The following is a 24,866-nucleotide window of genomic DNA, read 5'->3' as shown; positions in this document are numbered from 1 at the left end:
AACAATGTAGTACAAGTATATACAAAATGCATCCTAATTAGCAGTATGCTATCTAACCCAAAATAAATAAAGTTAGGAGGTTTTACAGTAGGAATACATAAATTATTAAGCCTTTGGAATCTTTTCCTTATCCATATTAGAGCTAGAACCTATAAAATATTGAAAGAGATGGGTGAGTAAAATCACTCAATAACCAAGGTATATATATCTTAAGTAGTTGCAAATCAATTGACAAAACATTTACATTAGAGTTGGATACTTAAAAACTTTTGTCCACACATAACACAAGAATAGTACAATTATACTACTTACTTATTATCAATTTTTTTCTATATAATCACATCACGAGACATGTTGCCACAATACAGATAACTATTTAATAATGGCACAATCAACTATCATGACTTGCCATAAACTTAACAATCATGTGACACGTCAGATAAATATTTGCACAATCAATTTCTCCTTATAACCTTCTTATTTTCTCTAACTGAAATTGTGGGCTATAATATAAATTAAGGCTTTGTTCATAATTAGATTGCCCAAACTCACCAATTGTGAGGAATGACCTAGCCAAAGATTACTATACTTACTCTCGAACCACAACTTCCCCTATCCTCAAATCCCTGAGGTGTCATAAACGTTAAGCTAGTCTCCTTGACAAACATATAGCTAGGTTCAAGTCCCTTGACAAACTATAGGATAATTCCTCAACAAACAATATGACAAAGCTAGCCTTCGTGCATCAAAAGGCAGCCACAAATATCATATAGATTTTATCTACTTCTCTTCCTAGGTGAACTCCTACTAAACAATCATACAATGTCTCATGCTCACACATATATTTACACGCGCTTGTAATTCATATTAACAAGCTTATTATCATAAATCATATGATTTATTCAAGCATGTGAACAAGATAATCATTTGTATTCATCACATATAATTTTCACTTTCAATCTCAACCATATTAACATTTTCTCCACTATACTCAATCATTACATTCTAATCAATCACAATCATCACATTAGTTGTCATTTTCTCATTCTAATATATATTCATAGTTTGAAAATTATTTAAAACTCAACTTCACATTTTAGGTCAAATTAATGTTAATATACTATCACATGGTTTATAGCATGTTTTTACATTTACAATTTCAATTATACATGCAAACAAACCTATTTTCACATTAGAACTCAATTAACAAATAACTACATAAAATAAGTTTACCTCGATTACTTCAAATCTTTGAAAGGTCAACAATTTACCCGTCAATAACTTGCTTCCAAGCTTACTTTTTAAGTCGAATATAGTTCCTGGACAATTAATCTACAATTAATCAAATCCAAATTCATTAACATTACCACATACACTCCATTTTCACTTTTATTTCAATATTTGAAATAATCTAAAATCCTCATGTCTAGCATTTCAAGCTTAACCATTGAGTTCATTAATTGCCTCTTGCTCTTAAGAGCTTTATTAAACTTTCATATCATCATTAATGGCCTCCTAACCAAGTCCAACAACTATACTAAATGGCATTTTCAGCTATTAATGCACCCATAACCACTAAAACATGTAAACCTATTATCCTCATGTTTAAATGTCTCAAATAACTCTCATTAATTTCATTTGAGTCAATGGGTTCGAACTTAAAACTTATATAGACCAAAAAATCATCTTCCACTTACAAATCATAACCATAAACTTAAGAAAATGGATTGGCAAGGGAGAAGAAGAGGTTAGGAGACTTATTTTAATGGTTAGATGGCTTAGAAACACCTCCAATCTTCTTGAAATTAAAGCCCTAGCAGAGTTCTCCCAATGCTCCTTATTTTCTCCTTCTTTCACTTCTGACTTTCAAGTATATTCACGAAGTATTTTTGCAAAAAACGTATCATGCACTGCGCCACATATGGCATGCAGTACAAAAGAGGCTAGTTCTCATCTTCTAGCCTTGTGTGCCATAGCATATGGCACAAAGGCTTCTTTCTTTATTTTTCAACTTTTTTATGCTCAAGTGACCTAATTTCACTTTGAGCCCAAATTTATGATTGAAATCACACAAAAAACACTCAGTAGTCCCTCTGACCATATACCATATAAATCCTACTTAATTTCCTTTAATTAGGTTGATTATTAAGGAGTTAATTGTTCAAAGATGTTACACTTTCCTTCTGCCACTACCTGATACTTCACTTGTAAACATTGAACAATAAGGAATGAGACAATCATCTCAATAATCAATGATTTTCAAACTTTTAACATATATTCACAAAGCATTTAAGGTCATGTAAGCATTAAACATAATTTATATCACCATAAAACTTATTTATACATGTATGATCATTCACCTTCTTATATCTTCTTTATTCCTTCTAATTAAGTTTTATGGGCTACAAGGTAACATAACTAAGCTCATGTGTTTAGACTTGCTCAATCTTGCCAATGTTTTAGGGACGACCCTACTAGAGACCACTTTACTCAAATTTAGACCATAGACTACCCTACTAATCAAATTTAACCAATGCCACATACCACTCTCAAAGAGTATTGGAGTTAGTGCCACAGCTAAGCAACTTAAGTGCTACTTAGATGGTGTCCATACCACATGAACTTATATTCATGCTCCTAAATCTTAAGGTGAACTCTCACTTTTTAACATCACAATAATAACACAATTACAATCATGCTCATTTCATATTCTCATCATGTTCACCACTTGCACAATTATCACATTTTCCTACTTTCATCATGAAAACATATTTCTCCATATTTATCATAGCCAATAATCATTCACATATTTAAAATTAAGGCAGATAACTTACATGTCATATTTTTATCATTCCTTTACACACATACAATTATTGTCATGTTTACGCACTTTCAAAATATAAAAAAATGGTCACATCATTCTTTTCAATGTTTCACTTTGTAAAAACTATAATAAATGCTTAAGTTAACAGATAAAGCAATTTAGGTTTCTATTTAACTCCACCTTTGAGTTAATTAAAGGGGCACCAAAGTTGTACCGCAATACTAGCTTTCAATTGCATACAATCAAGCCACAATATTAATCGATTAACATTACACAAATCATCATTTTCATTGCTATATACATAATTTCATAACTACCCATAACCTCATAAAGTGTTAAAACCCATTTTATTAGCTAACTTAGGTGTCCATCAACTTCATTAGTTTCAATACACTTCCAAGAGTATATTAAAACTCATTATTACACCTTTTTAGTCTCAACTTAAGATTTTCAAATGTAAGGTTAGCTTAAAATCACAAAACCATAAGGCCTTAATCAATGGTTTAGAAACATACCAACATCCCAATAATCTCCTTGAACTCAAGGGTTCGACCATATCACTATATAGCCAATACTCAATACCCAAAGCCTAAAACCAAGCTTAAAATCCACATAGAAATAGGGAAGAAGAGCTAGAAAGGCTTACCTAACATTTTCCAATCTCTAGATAGCCTCCTTAGACTCCCACTAGCAAGCCCTAACAAAGCATAAGTCACCTCTTCATCCCCCTCTATATTTCTCTCTGTATTTTGCTCTATCTTGAGACAGAACACTTAAAATCATGAACCATCCTCTTCAGTGCAAGCAGTATCAATTGCTGCAAATGAGATAGTTAGGCCCTATCTCTTTGTGTCTTCTTCTAGGCCCTCTATTTGGCCTAATACCCTTTCTAGCCCTATTCTAAAGCTACTTAAGGATCCCATTAAGTTCATTGATGCTACCAAACTAATAATTAACTCGATAATTTCATTATTTTACTGTTTCCCCCCAAGTAAGTTAATTAATTCCTAATTAAATTTTTAAGATATTGTAGCGACTAACTATAAACCACATGCATGCTATAGCCAAGTCCTTATTCACTGGAAGATGTGATATAGCAACTACTAAGCTATAGCTAATGGCTCAATCTGTTGTGGCACATCCTCATTTATATCACAAACATAACAAAAAAGTTCCTAACTTTTGAGACTCCTAATTCTCAACTCAGACGTTTAATTGAAGTGATTCAAGCATCCACATGTAGACAATTTAATAAACTATATATTGCCCCAAGTTTCAACTTAATCTAATATCAAATAAGGATCCTAGAACACTCTGTGCTAAACAAGCATTTATGTTAGAAGCACCAAAGTTAAGTGTCTCCCCTCTTAAGCCATTATCATCCCTAAATCACAAGTATTACACCCATTCATTAATAAACTTATCCTATGTCACCATCTATGTAAAGGTAAACTCAACAACATTTAGGCACATTTACATGGGAGGCCTTTTAGTAAAGACATACGGCTTAACATATAAATGCCTAAATTGACAAATAGGGCTGTATGTAAAAGAACAATAATCCCCACAACAATTAAAACCCTAAAGTTAGCATTTATATACTTCGTTACACATAAGGTGACTAAAGATATGACAATACTACAGTTTAGTTCTTAGCCTTGGAGGCTTCCCTTTTGCCTTCACTGTGTCATCCATTATAAAGGTATCAGCAACGGGAATGAGATTTTACCATATTAGTAATAAAGAAATTTAATTAAAACATAAAAATATATGACATGCATAAGAGGCAATCATAAGATTCACACAAGGAAATCCACACATTAATCCCAATGCACCTTTAAGCTATAATCCATATAATCAAATGCATCTGCCTTATGCTACTCCTTGTATAATCTAATTGAATTTACGAGCTATTAACTTATATAGATCTAGCCTATATGAATGGACTAGCCCTACTCTTTAATTGTAAGGGGTTAACTAGCCAAAGGTTTTCCTACTCACTCTTAAAAAATGAATTCCCCTTTCTCAAATTATGGGGTGTCATAATTGCTCAACCCACACTATTTCTAGTGGGATCAATAATATTGAACCTCATGCCTAACCTATGCCACAACTAAAGGTTAATGATAATACTAAGCATATTTATTAAGTGAATTCACCAACCACTTTATGCAATTTCAGTGGATGGCACACCATGTTTAATCATGCAAATTCTAAAATGCATATGCATAGGCATACTTCTATTCTACACCTCAAAATGCAATAATTCAAGAACTTGCATGCACCAACTCTTAAATTTATTTTCATACATTAATTAAAAATCACAACTTCATATCCACTTAGTCAACATATACTCAATTCAAGCTCATAATGACCAATACTACAATTATGTGTCACATAATTCTACTAGTGTAATTTCAATGCCAAGAGACAAGCATCACTTCTCAATTATCACCCAACAAGGCAAACATAATCAATTATGTCCAATATATTATTATGCCAAAATTTTAAAACCCCAACATTGCAACATACTATAATTAAACAAAATAGCTTTCCTAACAAGTTCATATAAGAGACACGCTCCACATAATGAACTTTTCTCATCATGTACTAAATATTCTATGATCAATGTGATGAATCGCATCTCACCACAAGCAATGGTTTTTCATGAATATGTGCTCATAATGATATAAGCAAAAATAGCTTACCTTTAAGCTTCATAAGTCACTATACCACAAATGCCTTAAGCAATCTGCAACATTGTACGAAGAAAAATTTTACAAAACCTAATATCTAACTCTTAAAATAGCATCCATTCTTGTCATTATAGTTATTATCTTAATAACTTAAAATAATAAATTGAACAAGCATAATTATTAAATTACTTCTAGTTACCTTAACCCTTAATTATCTAGGCCAGAAGTGCACCTTGTTGATCTACTAAACCTCCTAAGCAAGCACTCCTTCTAAGTAGTATTTAACTACTATTAGGTCATTATATATCATTAATAACTAACACTCTTATCTAGATCTTATTTATTGTCAAAATGTAAGACTTATATTAACACTATCAACCATACTTAACTTCATTTTGAGCTTTCAACAACTTGTGTACTTGAAGATAAGCTTATACTATAGGATATGACTAACCAAGTATCATTAGCTATGCTATTAGTGTTTGGTTTAAGTTTAGCTTCATCTTTGTTACACTACCACAAACATTAGCTATAGCCAACAACTACAACACTTAGCTAAGCTTCTCATAACTCCCAACCATAATAAAACATAGTAAGCTCTCACCATTTCTAGTAGTTCATTACCTCTATTTTAAGAAAAGAAAGAGAAGAACGTAGGAGAAGAAGAAAAGGAGTATAGAAGCTTATCTAAGCATTGTGTAGTCCCAAAAGGCCCCAAGTGTAAAAAACTACCAACCCTATAGAGAAAAGCCACCTCCTAAGTGTTCCTTTCATCCTCTCTTGTGTTTTTACTATCTTATTGCAAACTTTATAAAAAAAAATTGGCTCATTTCACTGTGATGGGTAAGGCCCTCCTTTAATCATCCCCTTTTAGGCCCCAAATAGCCTAATAATTCCTTAAGATCTAATCTATAACTCTATTAAGGCCCATTAAGCCTAAAATTAGGTGTTGGCCTTGAATTATTAGAATTTGGCTATATAAATCCCTCAACTATAACCCTCAATTAACTTTAATATATCAGGATTAAATTTTTAAGGATGCTACAAAGGAAGTATTTATAAGTATGATAAAATATTACATATATGAGTGATCAATATTTTTTTAAAAGGTTAAATTACAATGTAGACTCTGAATTATAGGTCTAGGGACAATTTAAACCCTAAACTTGTACTTGGTACATTTTAAACCCTGAACAATTAAACTTGGGGCAATTTCTCCTTGTCGTTAATATAAGATAAATATCTATTACTTTTTTAACAAGTAAGGCCCACGTCACCTAATCATCCTCATTTTTTCTCTCTTTCTCCACTCTCTCACACTCTCTCTATCATCGTTTCAAGCACTATGTTGTTCTATAAGGATTATCAATTTTAGAGGTGGTAGCTTCTCACCTACAATCTTCTTAAGTACATGATTCCTAACCTTACTCCCTCTCCCTTTGGTAAGTAACCTTGCTGCATTCGATCATGACAACTATCATGACTATCAGTGCTGGTAGAGCAACAGCAAGGAGCTACCACATATGTTAATATTTATATCTTCATTAGATGGCCACATAATCCCTTTGCTTAATAATTGTTTTAGAACCATACTAGCATTGAACTAGAAATGCCAGTGGTTCATAGTTCACATAATCTAACCAGTTGGATTCACGATCAGATCGATGATGTAATAATTTAATTAAAAAATATTATAATATATATATATATGAAAGAAATAAATCTAAAATTGCTACATAACTTGAAAATAAATCTAAATATTCCAAGTTAATTAGAAGTTAATTAGCCTCATGACATAATATAATATTAAATAATTCAATACCAATGTTCACGACATATATCCCTATACTAATTAGGATTTTTTTATTTAATATTTATTCATATTAAGGCATATAAAAATATGAAAATTATTTATCAAAAAAGGTGTCATAAAAGAATGAAAACAAAGGTATTATTTTGTTATAGGGTTAAAATTGGAACAAAGTGTAAAATCCTTCTTTACTAAACACAATTAAAACCATAAATCCATGGTAATTAAGGAATTAACCCCTAAAGAGATTACCAAGCTTGTAAAACTTTGATAGCAAGTTGAAATATTTAGGGAGAGACAAGTAAGGTTGCCCTTACTAACCCTCCCTAATCTCCAAACATTATGGTAATTATCAAACTTATCAAATTATACAATTAGGATTCTAAGTTTTCAATACTAAAAACATCCCAAATGATCTTTACAAACTAATTATTAGAGTTCATTTTATATGTGGAAGCATAGGATTAGAAAAAAAATCAATGCATTTGCTTAAAATTGAAAAACAATGAAACAGTATAGGAAATGGGGCATGCACCGTGGCTCGTGAGCCTCTATGCCATGCGCTACAGTCAGGCATAATGGACCACGACGCATTGCACAATTTTAACAGCAAATTTTGTTATCATTTGATAGCAACTTAGGAATTTCAATTGTGCCTTATTTCTTTGTCCGATGTTCAAATGACGTGATCTAGGTATCTATAGAGAGATTTCTCCTAACTCTAACTAACGGCTTTGGTTGTGAAATCAGTTATCTTTCATTCAAAAATTGAACACTCATTTCAATAATCCTTCTTTTCTACCATTGGAATAACTTGAGTGTCCAAAACTCATACTTAAAAGCTAAAAGCTATAAACACCATCTAGACCACACTCAATGGACTACAATAAACCTATGCAATACACCACATCATTAACAATACTCATAAAAAACATTTTCATTGCTTAATCCTTTAATCTCAAAAATAAAAGTGGAAGCTCTAATAACAAATTTCATCAATTAATCACCATAATTCAAATGCTATTCATAACTCTTACTTGCACTAGTATTTTAGCCATACTATAGTTCTTACAATCAATACACATACACCCTAAGGCCAAAAATAAACTATATAATTTAACAAAATACATAGTGCAAAAAAGTCATAATTTGAATTATCCTTAGTTGGCAATATCATATAAAATATACACATTAATACTCAAAAAGTAAAGAAGGCCTACTAATAGGATATTAATCCTATGCCTTAGGCTATTTCCTCTATCTTGTCCCCTTGGGCTAGTTTCTATAATATTGAAGGTAATAAGGTGAATACAACTACTCTATAACTAAGGTGCATCTAACTTATACTAATACATGTCAATCAATTCAAATGTAAATAGCAAGGACATTTAATTTCAAATCATTTAGCATGTTCAAGAGCATAATTCAAAATTCTCATTCATAACACACATGCTCATGAGATAATGATTGAATAATACAATTTCATATAGAAATAGGACTAATTACATGATTTATTTTACCAAGATCATAATACAGACAACCATATACCCTTTTATCACTATATGGATTATCACACCTCCCTTATATCTTCCTTATTCCTCTAATATAAAACCACAGGCTATAACACATTAGGATTGTCTATAAATTGAGACTACCATAGCCAAAACACGCATAAGAGGTTACCCAGCCAAGGTTTCTTATCTCACTGTTGAGGCATAGTTTCTCCCATTTCTCTCAATATGAGGTGTCATTCTCCTTAAACTAGTTTCCTCACTAAACAAGTGGATAACCAGCTAGGTTTAAGTCTCTTATTAAATTAGTAGGACAATCCTTCATTGAACAAAGAACAATATAAATAAATCCAGGTTAATTATCGAGCTCTAATGGAAGCGTTACCACGTAGATTTAATTCTCTACTTCTCTACCTAAGCAAACTCCCGCCTTTATAGTCATGCAATGCATAAATATGCAATAACCCATAGTATGTAAGTAATATTCACCACTCAAACATGCTTAATTACTCATTATTCTCTCATTACACATATTCACAATTAATCATAGAACTCCCAATTATGCATAATCGTTGAACTTTTCAAAACACATAATCATTGAACTTCATTTACAAGTAATCATTGAATTTTACATATCACACAATCATTGAACTTCTTATATTATACACGTTCGTTAAACTCCACAAATGACACATCATAGGACTTCATAACACTATTTCATTGCATTTTTCACATGTCAAATCATTGAACTTCACTTAGCACAAAATCATTGAACTTCCTTAACAATTCACATCATTGAACCCTAAAGGAAACATGTCATTGAACTTTATAAGACCCTTATAGTGGATTTTCAAGCCAATTATGTCACTCTTTTATTTATTGAATTTCACACATTTTAATTATCATGTATAACTCAATAAATCAATTAACACACAAAAGCACAAAAAAAATGCCTCCAATTATCTTAAACCTTTCAGAGGTCAAAAGTTTCACCCTTCAATTACACACTACTAAATCTTCCACAAAGCTTAAATGATGCCAAATATGCTCATTCTACAATTAGTCACAATATAATTCATCAATACCTCTTTTTGGATATATTTCACTATCAACTCAAATACTTCTTCATGCCTAAAATTCAATCTCTTCCTATATGAGGGTATCTATAAGTGAGTTAAAGCTACTGCATCAACACCTAGATGTATTGTTAAATGAGCAAGGACTACCCTGTCATTCTAGACATGCATGACTAAAGAAGTTAGTCCATGAGAGCAAAATTAGATTTGGTACTTGAAATGTTGGGACATTGAATTATAAATTTGTAAAGATTGTAAGGATTATGATTCAAAGGAAAATCAATATCCTATGCCTACAAGAAACAAAATGGCGTGGAGAAGAAGCTAAGGATATTCAAGGTTTCAAACTTCGGTATATAAGAAAAGTAAGCACACCCAATGGAGTAGGCATCATTATTGATAAGGAGTGGGAGAAAAATATTGTAGAAGTTAGCAGAATTAGAGATAGAATTATTTCCTTAAAAATAATAATTGGACATGAGACTATTAATATTGTTAGCACTTATACGCCTCAAGTTAAGATAGAAGCCAGTCTTAAGGAATTATTTTGGGAGGACTTAAAGTGGTTGATTCAATACATACCACAGAATGAAAGATTTTTATTGGAGGAGACTTTAATGGGCATGATGGGAGGGAGGTTAGTCAGTATGCGAGGGTACACGATGGTTTTGGTTTTGGAGAGCTAAATAATGAAGGACAAACTCTTCTTGATTTTTCATTGGCGTATGATTTTAAAATTGCCAACACTTCTTTCAAGAAGAGAGATAAGCATCTCATCACTTATAAAAGTGGAGCCTTAAGGTCATAGATTGATTTTATTTTGGTTAGGAACACGGATAGAAGACACTGTAAAAATTACAAGGTGATTCACAAGAATACTATAATGACACAACATAGGGTCCTTGTCCTTGATATATGTATTATGAGTAAAACTCAAAAATGTCAACAAGTAGTAACACCAAGGATTAGGTGGTGGCAATTAAAAGGTGAGAAGTAAGATATTTTCAAGCAGAATCTTTTAGATAAAGGAATTTGGGAATCTCAGAGAAGTGCTAACAACTTGTGGGAGGATATGGCTAAAAAGATAAGGGAGGTTGCAAAAGTAGTTTTGGGAGAATCAAAAAGTTTTGGTCTAAGAGATAAGGAGTTGTGGTGGTGAAATAATAGGATACAGACAAAATCAAACATAAGAAGAACTATTTTAAAACCATACATATGTGTAACAATGAAAAAATTGGAAAGGTACCATATAGCTAAGAAGAAAACTAAGAGAGCTGTGAGTGAAGCTTGTTCTAAAAATTTGAAGAATTTTATAAGAGCCTTGAGACAAAAAAAAAGGAGAATGAAACATTTATAAGATTGCTAAGAGTAGGGAAAGAAAATCAAGAGATCTAAAACAGGTAAGGTGTATAAAGGATAAAGAGAGAAGAATTTTAGTTACAGATGATGAAATTAAACACAGATAGGAGACTTACTTTTCTAAAATTTTTAATGATGGAAAAGGTTCGTCTAGTAACTTGGAGGATTTAGTAACTCGTGAAGGAAAATAAAATTTATCATTCTATCGAATAATACGTGATAAGGAGGTAAAGGAAGCTCTTAAGAAAATGACAAATGGTAGAGCCAACAGACTTGATTGTATATCTATTGAAATGTGAAAATGTTTACATGAAGAAGGGGTGGGATGGTTAACTAAGTTATTTAATGTGAATTTATGGTCAAAAAAATGCCTGACAACTGGAGGAGAAGTACATTAATTCCTATTTATAAAAATAAAGGAAATATTTAGAATTGTACTAACTATAGAGGGATTAAACTCATGAGCCACACAATGAAATTGTGGGAGAAAGTAATTGAGCATAGGTTAAAATTAGAGATAAGTATTTCATAGAATCAATTTGGTTGTATGCCAGGTAGATCGACTACAAAGACGATTTATCTACTAAGAGGATTAATGAAAAAGTATCATTGTAAAAATAAAGATTTACATATGATTTTTATTGATTTGGAAAAAGCTTATAACCGTATACCAAGAGAAATACTTTAGAAAGTCTTAGAAAAAAAGGGTGTACAGGTTGCTTATATTAAAGTTATACAAGATATGTATGAGGGGGTAAAAACTAGTATAAGAATATCTAGTAGTCAAACAAAGGCTTTTCTATAAAGATTAGACTACATCAGGGATCATCTTTGAGTCTTTATCTATTTAACTTATCCTAAATGTTTTGACGGAACATATTCAAGGGGAAATTTCAAATGTATGCTCTTCGCAGATGATATAGTTCTTATAACAAAAATAAGAGAAGAGATTAATTGTAAACTTGAATTATGGAGGACATTGGAATCGAAAGGTTTCCATTTGAGTAGAGAGTAAGACTAAATATTTATATTGTAAATTTGATAAGAGATTAGTCAACAGTAATTTGAAAGTGAAATTGGGAGATCAAATTATACTTCAAGTAAAAAATTTTAGATATTTGGGAGTCGTTATTCAAAATGATGGCAAAATCAGTAGGGATTTTTATATAGGATTCAAGCTGGGTGGTTTAATTGGAGAAAAGCTAAAGGAGTGATTTGTGACCGTAAGGTGCCTAATAAACTTAAAGGAAAGTTTTATTGTACTACTATCAGACTAGCTATGTTATATAGTAGTGAATACTGGGCTCCAATGGGACAGCAAGAGCATAAAGTTGGAGTAATAGAGATGAGAATGTTACGATAGATGTGCGGACATACATGTAAAGATAAAATTCAAAATGAACACATACGTGAAAAAGTGAGAATAGCACCTATTGAGAAAAAAATGGTAGAAAATTATTTGAGATGGTTTAGACATGTACAAAAAAAATTGCGGGAGACACCAGTGAAAAGAGTTGAACATATAACTTTGAGCCGTGTTAAGAAAGGTAAAGGAAGGTCTAAGAAAATACTTTTAAAAATTATTGAACGTGATCTCTTAATTAATAATATTTCTAAAAGCTTAGTAAATGATAGAACATAATGGTGTCTTACAATCCATGTAGCCGATCCCACTTAATAGGATAAAGGCTTGTTGTCGTCATCATCATTGTTGTATCAATTCTTGTAAGATAGTTGTTAATTATTACTACTCAATTGGATGTGTGAGGAGAGAGTTTCTCTCTAGGTTCTTAGCTTTCTTTGCATTCTTCGTGGAGGATTTTTTTCTGCTTTTTGATGTGTTTCTTTTTCATTCCTTTAGCCTGCTTTGCTCCTCTTTTCGTTTATTCCCCTTTTTCTTATTGTTTCGTTGGTGTCTTCTTCTCTATTTCTGTTTTCTGTCCGTTCGTTTTGGCCATGTTTTCTTCCTTGTCCGTTAGGTTCCCATTTAGACTTTGGTTATTATCACTTTTTAATCTTTAAGTTATTGGATTGTCTCAGATTTCATGCCTCTAAACTCCAAGCTCTCTTTGGAGTTCATCGGAGGCTTCGAGGCTCTGTTCGTATTGTCCAGCATCAGTGTCCTTTCTTTGTGGTATTTTTTAGTTCAGTTTCTGATCTAAACTTCATCCTTAGTCGTGGAGTTTGGATCTTTCAAGGTTTTTCTTCAGCTATTTTTCCTTGGAATGCTTCTTTCTCATTTTCTTCTTCTTCCTTTCGCCGTTTTCGAGTTTGGTGTCATCTGTTTGGTGTCCCTCTTTCTTACTACTCTGAATTGACTGCCTCTTATATAGGCAATGACTTGGGTCATTTTATTGCTTTTGATTCCTCCTTCCTCTCTTCAAATGTGGATATTCGTCTTCTTATCTCTGTTTTGGATTTCTCTGCTCTTACCTTTTGATCTTGTTGTGTTTACTCACTTTGGTAAACCTCTAGTTCTCTCATTTTTCTTGGAGAAAGTCGGTCGAGTGTGTTCAAAATGACTGACGGTCAGTCATGCAGGTAGCCGTTGCATGAAGTTGATTTCCACGTGTCGATCTGATGTTCGGGTTTAGTTTTGGGTTGCTTCTAAGTCGGCTATGGTTTTTTGTTTGGGCCTAATCATTTGGTACAATCCTCTCTGGGTATTTGGATCCAACCACAGCCCAAGTCTTCATCTCATCCCCACACAGCTTTTATGTTGGCCTCTTTTGCTGATTCAGTTCAATCTACCTCTTCCCATGCACATGTTTAGCATGTTTAGCTACATGTTTCTTCTGTGTTCCCTAAAGCTTATGTTGCCACAGAGGATAGGAAGTCCTGCCCATGCTTGGATGAAGCCCTGGTTCTTGATTCGAATTTTTGCTCTAATAAGCGATTTAAGCTGCGTCATCATTACTCTGAGTGCTTTTTAGTTACTTTGCACACAAACTCTTCATTCATCAGCCCCGTAGAAGGAGCCAGCTATGGTTAAGGGCTTCTGGGATCACGTCTCATGTATTAATTGGTGTTGAGGGTGGTACCGATGTTCCTGTTACAGGTGCCTTTGATCTTAACAGGCTGCTGGTGATGGCCCTGGTGGTGGAGGCGGTAACTCTTATTTCCTTCACAATGGTACGAGTTTTACCGATGACGCAAATGGCTTGGCTCTTCCAGGTACCTCTGCTTTTGATAATGGTATAGGTTTCTCAGGTTTTGTTGCTAAAAAAGCCCGATTGCTTGACTCATGAACTGATGGTTCTTGAAGGATCATGAAATGGGTAGTGTCATCATCCTTCTCTGTTCTTCAGGCTACTCACTTTTAGTGGGCGTGCTCTTTTCACCTTCATTTTGTAGGTTCTTTTGTAGTCGCCCTCGGTTTCAAGTTCTTCGTGGTTCCCCTACAGTTGATGACAACGATATCTACAGGATATCGCTTAATTGCTACTACACCTTGGCTTTCAGCCATTTTATAGAGAACTTCTAGTTCTCATAATTTCTGTGCCTGTACAGGTACTCTTTCTTCTCGAGATGGTGCTACAGAGTTCATGCATTGGTTGCATACGTTGCTGGTTGATCTCCACTACCACAACAGCTTCAACTTGTCCTCAACTTTGGTGGGCTCATGGTGGATATGGTTGCTGAGGAATGTCTCTCTTGTTTTTCAGCATGAGCCTATTATTGTTTTTTTTTTTTTAAATGTTTTTGCAGTGGACTGATAGTTTGGTAATAAATTGTCCTTTTATTTATAAAAAAAATACAGTATACCCTCTCTAGTCTCTACCTTGTTAAGTTTTGAATGATACCGGAGGAAGTAAATTAGTGTTACGAGTTACGATTAACGTGGAAGCTTCCTGTGGTGCATAGAATTTACCTGTTGCCCATCTCGGCTTGATTTGTTTCGGCTTGTCTTCCGACCCATACGGCTCGGCCCAATAGAGCCGTGCAATACTGGGCATGCTGTAAGCTGTATAGTGTATGGTATTCAAGGAATAGTTAGTGTTTAGATTAGGGGGTTACATGGCTGATGTTAGTGTATGTATTTCTAATATTTAGTAATATGGTTTATTAAAAAGGGAAAAAAAATGAATGAAAGGAAGAAATCATGACCCTTTCAAGATGTTTATTTGATTTTTCTTTATAATATTTGTTATTTCATTGTTTATAGAGGTCTATCATATACCTTTAATACCATGACTCCATGAGAGAAATTAGTTTCTATTGTTGGCAAAGTATATACTACTTTTGTCTTCCAAAGTATGCTCAAATGATGATATCATCATGTTTATATCTTGAAATTAAAATAAACCAACTAAAAGCTCGGTTCAAAGATAAAAAGTAAAAAACCTTAAAGAAATGATTGGTTTATTCAGATAAAATTGCACAACGTTTCCTGTTAATAGGATTAATAGTGTTAGAATTCAGGAATCGAAAAAAATACTTTATGAAATTCAGAAATAAAATTGAAATCTTGTATAAAATTATGGTATCAAAACTGTGTTTTCACTTTTTTAATACAGGAAAGAAAAAATTCATTTACATAACTATATTTACTTTATTTATTTTACTCTATATCCATCTAATAAGCCACAAGTTTTATCATGCATGTCGATTGACTATTGAGCCCCAAGGTATTTTGACTCTTGAGTTTGACCCAACTCTTCCTTCCTTGCTCTTGTTTTTCTTTTACAAATATCCTATTATTAAAAGTAATCATATTTAAAATACTGTTAAGTACTAAATATGAATATCTCTCCCCATCGAAATTTAAACTTGAATATGAAAATAAAGATAGATATGAGATTTAAAAATACATTTAGTATATTCTCAAAATTGAGAGACTATTTTTATTTAATATTGATATGTAAAAAAATAAGAAGACTAAAATGTCTTCATTCCAAAAAGATGCCTTCCTCTCTAATTCTTCTCCCTTTTGAAGAGTGAAGGCGGATACTGTTAGAGATCGAGAGGGAGAAGTGGAGAGTAAAGGAAGGGGTCACTATTGAGAGGGAGATCTAGACTTGATTATCACCGATTATGGAAGTTGACACCAAAAATAGATATTGCTAGGGATCGAGAGGGAGAAGTTGAGATCTAGACTTGAAAGTATTTGAACGAATAGCACAAGTGGTTGTAAGCAAAGTAAAGATATGACCAATGACGAATAACACAGTGACAATGGCTCAGCAACAGAGGTTGGAGATTGAACGTCGAAGGTTGATCCTCACAAAACTTGGTTCAACAGTGAATTGTTGACAAGAGAAAGGGTTAAAAATAAAAAAGAAATCAAGAATTTGAAGATTGAGTGTTTTTTTTTAATGGAATCCAATTCCATAATTTTTCATGGAAATGTTTTCCATGTTAAAGTCCAATTCGACTTGATTTCAATCAACCAAATACAAAAAATTTTCAATTTTATTTTCATACTCATTTTCACCTCCTAATTTCATTATATTAAATGGGCCGTTAAGTTTTAGACCTTTTTTGAGACAACGTGTTTTTTTTTTGTCCAATAACAATGTGCTGCCACTTTTCAGCCCAAATGTAAATCGCACGTAGTATGGGCGAGAGCGATTTTCTATAATCGAAAAATCACATTATTAAAACAATTTTTTCATCCAGAAAAATCATGGAGACAAATTTACCAACTCATTAGAGGGTGTTTTTTTTTATATAAAAAGATACTATGAATAGTGAAATAAAATACCAAAATGCTATACTGTGAGAGTTATTTTCCAAAATACTACACCTAAAATTGTTCTTGCATTGAACGATTTATAAACTTAATGACATTATGAACAATTTCTTCAATATATAGTGTCAAGTGCAAGAAAATTTGTTCTTGGCAAGAATGATTTCTAAACATCCTTAACACCTATCAGTTGAAATGAATGATTTGCCTAATAATTTAGTAATCATTTGAATGAAAATGATGAGTAAATAATTGTTACTAATATGATTAAGGAATTATTATAAGGTATATTAATTAAAAATTATTAATAATAAATAAATAAATATTATGTTTTATGAAAATTAATAATAAATGGTTAAGTTATATGAATGAAAAGTGAAAATTAATTTACCTCACAAATAGACACTTTTGATATTATATCTTGTTCTCCTTCTCATATATTGTGGTCGATGTTGTTTTTATTGTATATTTCCCTCTTCTTAAGATTCAAGTATTTCGTTTATTTGTGTATTTGACGTATTTAAATCAAACCAAGGTGATTCAGCTAAATAAATCAATTATCAAGGGGTGGCATATGCTTTATTTGATAGTCCACCATGTTCAAAAATAAAAACGTTTATTCAATCAAAAATAGTACAAGATCATTAAATAAAAACATGAACGATCCAAATTGAATAGGGGTGGCTGAGTTAAAAAAGAATGATGATGAGAGTAGCATATAATGAGACTCAAATTAAGCAAGATTGTAAGATGTGAAAGGGAGGTGATGATAATGATGAGGTTGATATGTAATGAGATTGACTAAAATTTTGAGAATCTTATTCCCTTACATTTTCATAGACAAGTAGCTACCACATCACTTGCTTAGTCTATCTCGAAGAATTTGTGGATGAGCATCTCAATTGTTAAATCGTTGTTTTCTCATTGCAAGTAAGATGTTGCATTAGTCTTGAGCAATTTTATCTCGATAATCGATGTAATGAGAGCATTTAAAATGAGAATTAATCGTTAACCTGTATAACTCCCTTGCTATGTTAGCCCAAAATAAATAATAAAATATTATATTATAACACTTTTTATAAAGAAAAAAATATGGTACTAGTAGAAGAAGGTGAAAAACTTACTACATACCCTGTATTATACCAATGTGTTATATCTATTATTGGATATGTCTCCAATACCATTGCATATACTTAGATATTCTATCAAACTTATTGAGTGCTGGAGGAGCATTAATAATAGTAAGTGGTCATTTATTCCATGCTTAAATGAATCATGCAAGAAAAGTAAAGCAAGAAGGGAAAGTAGAGATTCTCTCACAATTGACAATGAAAATGTCATATCAATAAAAAAAAAAGCTTTCACTTTTCATTAAATAAAAAAATAATTTTTGACTATAAAATTATTCTTGACCTAAATGAGTTCTTTACAATCACAAACTTGTTTTCAGTCTAAACAATTTTTGGTGTAGGATTTGGATAAATAATTCCACAGTGCAACATTTTGAAAATTTTTTATGTTGTTTATAGTATATTGGTAAAAAAAATCCTCATTAAATTGGTATGAGTAGTAGAATCTTTTGTCCCTTGAATATATTGTTGGTTTATTCCATTGCCTTAAGTATCCTTAAAAAATTGGAGATATTACCACCACCTATCTTGATTAGTCCAAATTCTTATTGTTTGATACCGTTATTATTAGTAATAGCCTTATGAGTGCATTAAGAATGCATTTGATATTTTAGTTTACCATGACTTCATATTTTAAGACTTAAATTTGAGATTCTAAAATAAATTGATATAGCTCCCAAACTAGCTAAAACAAAGGCTCCCAATCTTAGCTAATTTTATGCATAGAACAAATATAGTTAAAATGAGTATATATTATGCCTTCTGTCTTATGTGATATAGACTGCAATCTAAATTGCATACTCCCTTCATTTAAAAATGTAAGGCATTTTTAACTAAATTTCACCTTAGTAAAGTAGTTACTTATTTTCAATTTAATTTTATCTTTTTATATGTATTCTTATTAAACATCTTACAATAAATATAAAGTCATTATTAATAGAGACACTTTTTAAAAAAGGTAATGATTATATTTTGAAAGATTAAAAATATTTTATATTTGTTAACATCCAACTCCTTAAAAATATTTTATATTTTTAAATGGAAGGAATATTTACTTTCTAATTGACGTTAGGGTCAGGCCAACAAAAGTGAGTGGATTAATGAAAACCCTCCATCACAATCATGCTTTCTCAGTCATAAGGACTTTTCTTATTGTTGGTCACATCTAATAGTTTGGCTTTCCCAGTCACTTACTCACTCTCTATCTAGAAAGAGAGACTGTAGGCAATGAGTATTTTGTATTCTGTGTTTTATTTCATGATTTGAAAATTGAGCTCGAAATGTTAACCTTTTAAGTCGGAATCTTCATCCAGACGTGATTGGACAGATCCTGCTTGTCAAACCTCCTAATCAACTGAATGAGGATGATGTTATTTTCTGGAAACATTCTTCTAATGGCAACTTTTCTATCAAATCTGCTTATAAAGCAATAGTGACTCATAAAGACCAAAATCACTCTAATATATGGTCAAGAATTTAGAAGTGGCCCATTTATGAAAAAAATCAGATACTTCCTCTGGAAGGCTACCTGGAATCGACTATAAAACAACTATATGCAAACCAACACAAATCCTCCGCAATAATGCCTCTACCTATTTGGTTGTAACTGCTTCGACTCCTCCATTCATATTTTAAGAGATTGTGAAAAAGTCAAAAAGGTATGGAATAAATTGGTCAATCCTACAAAACTTCACACCTTCTTCTCTCTTGGTTTATAGGACTGGATATTTTGGAATGCACAGAATGAATCTGGTAGTCGGACCACTAGAAGAACACCCTGGCAAAGACTTTTCGCCCAAGCCTGCTGGAACATTTGGAAAGCTAGATGCAAGAAACTTTTCTCTGAGGATGAGACTCAAGACATGGATATAGCTTTCTCTTCCACTCAACAAATCAACAACGATCTAAAGCTTCTCTCCAAATTAAATCACCTGAACAAAGAAGACTTTAGACATGAAGCCAAGTGGAACCCCCTGATCTTAGATGGCTTAGACTTGATATGGATGGCTCAGTTGACATACATGGTGCTACCACTTGTGGAGCTATCATCAGAGATGACAAGGGTAATTAGATCAACGGCTTTCACAAATTTCTCGGTTACTATCCTAGCACAGCTACAGAACTCATGGATATCTATGAAGGTCTTAATTTTTGTTGAAATGAGAAATTTAGAAATGTAAATGTCTACTCGAACTCTTTGGAGGCGCTATCCCTCATTAATTACAACTACTCTGGAGATCATCCACTATTCAATACCATTAAAAAAATAGAGACCTCACTATAAGAGATTGGATAGTGACATTTGATCACATGTATAGAGAGACAAATAACTACGCTAATTTCTTAGCCTGTAAATCCTTTTTGGAGAACTTTAACATTTTGATCTTAAATGAATCACCGGATGACTATAAAAGCCTTTTGGCTTTAGATATGACTATGACTTAGTCTCGCTGCACGGTTCGCTGTGGCCTTTATATTCAAAAAAAAGAAAAAGAAAAAGAAAATTGAACCCCACCAATTTGTCCAAGTAATAAATTTGATTTGGTTCAATTCAAAATTTATGTACATCCTCTAATTTTAATTATAAAATAAACTTTAACCAACTTTAGTGTTCTTAAGAAATGATACTCCCATTGATTCAAAATATAAGATTTTTTTTCCATTTAACCTTGGTTTAAAATATAAGAAGTTTGGTATTTTTAGAAAATACTTTTTTGATGCTACCTTTGCATTTATTAACCTAGTTTATCATGTAACATGAAAATTTAGCATCCCTTTCTCACTTTACTGGTCAGCTTTATATTGTTTTGACATTCCCACATGGTACTTCTCATTAAAAAATTATTGACATAAATTGACATCAATACTCTCTTTCTAATTTAATTCATCATTGGCAATTGAGGCTTAGGGTGAAAAGAAAAAAACTATGAATATTACTAAATTTCATTTATATGTAAATTATAGTTGAAGTTGCTTATAACTTGGAAGGGAGAAAGTAGTTAATATCCCAAATTTGTAATAAAAATGTTTGATTTTTTTTATTTTGCCATTTACTAAATTAATGATCACAATAAAGTGTGTTTGAGAATTATAATTTAGTGCAGTTAAAGAGGGCAATATTAAAAAATATTAAGAGAGTGATAAATAAGGATAATATAAGAACATTAATATCAAATTAAGATTTTTTAACACTGACGTATTTAAATTTCAATACTTCTTCTATTATATTTTAATATTAAAATTTTTAATTTGATATTAATATTTTTATAAAATTTTTACTTATTATTTTTCCTAAAATTAACCACTAACATCTTTGTCAGCTGTCGCGCTAGAGACTTATGTCCCCCCTTGCCCCCCTCTGCAATTTGATTCGTCCTCTAAAAAGAAGTTTAGGAATTTTTTTATTTTACTTGTAAAAATTGTGAAAGTTGGTGTTGGCAGCCCATATCTTAAGCAATTTTCATTTTGCTCCCTCTATATTATATATTTCTTTCTTTTTTTTCTATTTTTAATAGAAGTAAACTTAAAAATACTTTCATTTTAAGATATATTTAGTGAATTAACTATCATTTTTTAATTTCAATAAAATAATTAAAAGGGCTTTATAATAAAAACGGAAGAAAGTATTTAAAATTAAATGAGACTATAAAACTTTACTACATATATAACTAGATTTTTTCCCCCCACCAATGCAAGGGCACGTGGGATCTAATCAAATGAGTTATGTGGTAGGTATTTTATCTTTTTGGGTGGGTAGAACACGTGGTAATCTTGTTATAGGTTATTGATTATTTAATGTTATTTTATTTAGGCTTCTGTGAAAAATATTTGGAGCATAGAGTATTAAATATAACCAAAGTAAACTACTTGTAATTGCATTTGAATGACGCATAGGCGCAAGAATTGCTCATAGCTTTTGCAAAGATTGACTTAGAAATCTCTCAACTCTAAATATATTTATAATTTCTAATTTTTATGGAATCAATTATATAGATGGGCTTGAATTGAAATATAACCAAACACATGCTCATCCTAGAAATATTTTCTTTAATCCATTTTCCTCTTTTTAAACATGTTAATTCACTTTCATTATCATTATCATTATCATTATATTTTATAATATCCCAATTCCAATACATTTTTCAGGTATTATTTAACGTTATATATCAGCAGCTAAGAAGGTGGTTTTGGATACCCACAAATAATTAATTATGGAGCCCCGAACCATAGTTTAAAAATACACACACAAACACTCAATCTTTTTCATTTTCCCAAATTCTATTCATTCCTTTAAACTCAATTTCGAAATAAGTTACTCTCTATTTTCATTTGAGAATTGATTTTTACTTTTGACCATTTTTCTCCATTTTTACCCATTCACATAGATTAATTTTATCAATATTACATTATAAAATAAATGTTTTATTGTAATTCTCATATTTATAATTGATTTTAAAAAATAGTCAATTTTAAAAAATATTATCCAGACACTATCACATTCTGTTAATCAATTTTTTCTATAATTAATTTTCTTTAATCTAATTTCCTTTTTTTAACATGTTAATTCATCATCATTGTGATTATACTTTATAAGATCCCAATTCCAATAAATTTTTAGATATTATTTAATATCATGAGACAGCAACAAAAATGTAACAAATTGCACATTTTATCAAAATCAATTTCAAAAAATATTATCAAAACATCATCACATTCTATTAATCAATTTTTATAATTAATTTTTAATGTAATTTCCTCTTTTTTTAAACATGTTAATTCATTATCATTATGATTATACTTTATAAGATCCCAATTCCAATATATTTTTCAGGTATTATTTAATGTCATGAGACAGCAATAAAATGTAACAAATTGCACATAACAAACCAAAAATAAAAGCAAAGGCAAGAAAATCGCAAAACTTGGCACAAAAGCATAGAAGTGAAAAACCCATTGAAAGTGAAAGATACAATGGACTTAAATAAATAGAACATAGACTCAAAAATAATAAATAGACTGGGAAAAAATTGTCATAAAAATGATACATTAGAAAACTTATTACATTTAGAGCTGTTATTTAAGGCTAGTTTGGCCTAAAAAGGCAAACATTGAAGGGTCAGGGCTTAAATGAGATAACTCTTTTAAGCTTGACTATATTTTAGGGTTTTATTTTGCACAGTCCGACCCTGGCCCTCTAGGCTGAAAATCTAAAAAAAATATTTAAAATTTTAAAAAAAATTATTACAGAAAATATTAAATTTAAGAAAATAAATTTAAGTCAATCCATTTTATAATAAATTTAAATCTAACAAAAAATAGCAACATCATAAAATCAACCCAGATAGTAATTAGACTTTGCTAGCATTATCAGTTAAATCTTGATGGATGAGGGATGGAGGAAATGAGGGTGGCTGCCTGTGTGCTTGGTCGATTTATGGATGAGGGAGAAGGAATGAAAATGACCAAATGAGGCTAGTGTTTTCTTTTAATATATGACTATATGGAGTGTTTAATTTTTTTTCATATTAATTAAATCATATCCTATAATAATATTATAAAAAAACTAAATGCACCATAACCAATAGAATAATGGCACCGTATTATTACTATTGTTTTACTGTAGAAATAATAGTAACGTAGATCATATTTTATAAAAGGTAAGATTAGGATATAAAATAATATACTAGTAGCTTACAACAGGCTTATTTAAAGCATGGCTCGTAATGACGTATGTTTCAACTAGTGGGTGATAGAGAGCAATAGATCCATAATATGCTTATTCTATACTATTTGATTCACAATCATAAGCATAATTTTAGAAATCAAACATGTGACCTCAAGTGCTAATCAATTAACTTGATTAAAAAACACTCTTCAATTGCGTAGGGGATTAAACATAGGGAAAATGACAATTAGAAGCCTTGTAATTAAAATTTAAGACTCAAATTATTGAAATGTGACGGAAGAACTATGGTTTTTAATTTGAAATGAAAAAATAAATAATTGTTAAAATAACTAATAGAATGTGACTCATGAATTTAAGTAAAGCTAGTTGTGAATTTATGTAATCATAATTATAAATAAATGAAAAGTCAATTGCAAATAGATATATAGTTTTTTAAATTTATGTATCATTATTTATGAATTTAAGGATAGTGAATTATGAAGCTTAGGAATGTTAATAGTGAACTTATGAAACTTCAATTGTAAATGAATAGATAGTCTCATGAATATATGCATAACTTGTGATTCATGATAGTCAGTTATGAATTTAATGAATATTACCTTTGAATATATTTGAGTGATAGATAGTCTTAATTATAATTCAATAACTGATGGATCCTTTTATGTTTTTGAATATCCATATATTCATAAATAAATTTTTAAAAATTCACAAGTGATTCTTCTTAAATTCCCAAATGACACTATATTTATGAAACTATCTATTCATTAACAATTAGATTTTTATATATTTACAAGTGATCTTTCTTAAATTTATAAGTAACTTTTCTTAAATTCATGAGTAACCCGTTATTTCAACAATTAAAAATATTATAATTACAAATAAAGAATATGATTCCTTTTTGGCATTTCAATATTTTAAGTTCTTTAATTTTCATTAATGTCTTTACAAGATCCCTATTTATCATTTTCCTTTAAACATGAAAGCATGTGCATGCGTGCCTATGTCACATGGATATGGACATAAAGGGGAAGTGAGTGAGTATGAAGCAATCAATGGAACACAAGTAAATACTTCCTCTAATTTTA

Source organism: Prosopis cineraria, unplaced genomic scaffold (genome assembly GCF_029017545.1).
Source record: "Prosopis cineraria cultivar Desert tree isolate PC_DT_omini unplaced genomic scaffold, ASM2901754v1 PC3, whole genome shotgun sequence".
NCBI classification, from domain to species: domain Eukaryota; kingdom Viridiplantae; phylum Streptophyta; class Magnoliopsida; order Fabales; family Fabaceae; genus Prosopis; species Prosopis cineraria.
Note: the sequence above shows the minus strand (reverse complement) of the source record.